Source organism: Buceros rhinoceros, unplaced genomic scaffold (genome assembly GCF_000710305.1).
Source record: "Buceros rhinoceros silvestris isolate BGI_N320 unplaced genomic scaffold, ASM71030v1 scaffold13005, whole genome shotgun sequence".
Classification (NCBI taxonomy): Eukaryota; Metazoa; Chordata; class Aves; order Bucerotiformes; family Bucerotidae; genus Buceros; species Buceros rhinoceros.
In genome coordinates this window covers 14,479-15,798 of record NW_010414621.1, presented here as the reverse complement: position 1 = coordinate 15,798, position 1,320 = coordinate 14,479, and the positions used below count along the sequence as shown (strand labels likewise).

General features: G+C 38.0%; 1 protein-coding gene across 1 annotated transcript in view; it reads right to left on the bottom strand.

Annotated features, from left to right (window-relative positions):
• Positions 1 to 1,320, bottom strand: part of DLC1 (DLC1 Rho GTPase activating protein) — a 24,828-nt gene that overhangs the window by 12,691 nt on the left and 10,817 nt on the right. The gene's annotated exons all lie outside the window — the stretch shown is intronic.

Here is a 1,320-nt window from a genome sequence, read left to right as displayed (position 1 = left end):
GGAAAGAAGCTCCTGCACTGCAAAAGTGTGATGCCTCCAGGCTCTTACCTGGTCCACTCTTCCTCCCACAGGCTAGCAGCTAACATTTTAAGAATGTCCTGTGAAGTTTCTACTTCAGTCTCGCTTCAGGCAAACTTTAACACTCAGATAGTAAGCAGCAAGAGCTCACTGACAGTACAGCACGTAAGTAAATTGTAAATAACATCTCCACTGATGATGTTTGATGTATGAGTAATGCCTGAGGGCACAATTACACATACATCACTTACACCTACAATCTTTTCATCTAAATACTGAAAGAGAATGATCCTGGGACTGACATACTTGGTCTTCCAAATACCTGGAAAATTTCAGGTTGGAAGAATGAAACCAGTGAAGATATTTTAACAAGACACCATGAAACCACAATAAAACCATTGGTGTTCAGAGTAGGAAACACTAATTGCCACCCAGCTCCATGAGTTTCACTTCATTTGTTTAGATTGCTTTAATTTAAAAACAAACACACATGCTGCCCCAAGCTGTAACTATTGGTGTGCCAGGACACAAACACTTATTCTCCAAAACACAAGTAAATTATTCATATTTCAGGTATTTTATTTATGCATACTTTAGCTCCTGATACCCTATTTTTTTGGGTTTTGGTTTTATTTTTTTTATAGCACATTTCATCAGCTCAGGAAACTAAGTGAAACACCGTATTTATTTTTTATAACCAAATATACATAAGACTCAGAGCAAGTGTCATCGTCTTTGTTAACCAACTACTACAAACTACTTCTGTGCAGATGAAAACCTAAGAGGACTGGCTTGCTTATTTAAAGTTTTCAGAAGGAAAAAAAGTCACCTGAAACTGGAAATGGATAATGATGGTTCGGTGGTGAATATGGTTTGACTGGAAAAAAAGGAGCAGTAAAGTGATCTTAATTTGAAAAGGGGTCAATGCAGACATAAAAGAAACACATGTTTCTGTCAATACTATTTTCCCTCAACATTAAACATCTTTAAAGGCTAAGTATTGATTTTAATGAAGTCAACAACAAAAGAGAATAGGATCCAAGTCCATCTGCCAGAACATGGGTGGTGAACGAACATCAGGAAGGACTGAAACAAAAGGTAATATCCAGACTCCGGAAGATCTGGGGTTTGGACCTGAAGTCAGGTCTGGTCTGACCTCTAACAGCAATACTGATCATTCCAGTGTTAACAAGGTTCAGGAACAAGGAGAAGAAATCTTCTGGCAGTCATAAATGGAAATCCCGCAGTCTACTCCTACTTTTAAAGAGTTCCTACATATACTGCCTCAGAGTGTTATCTTCT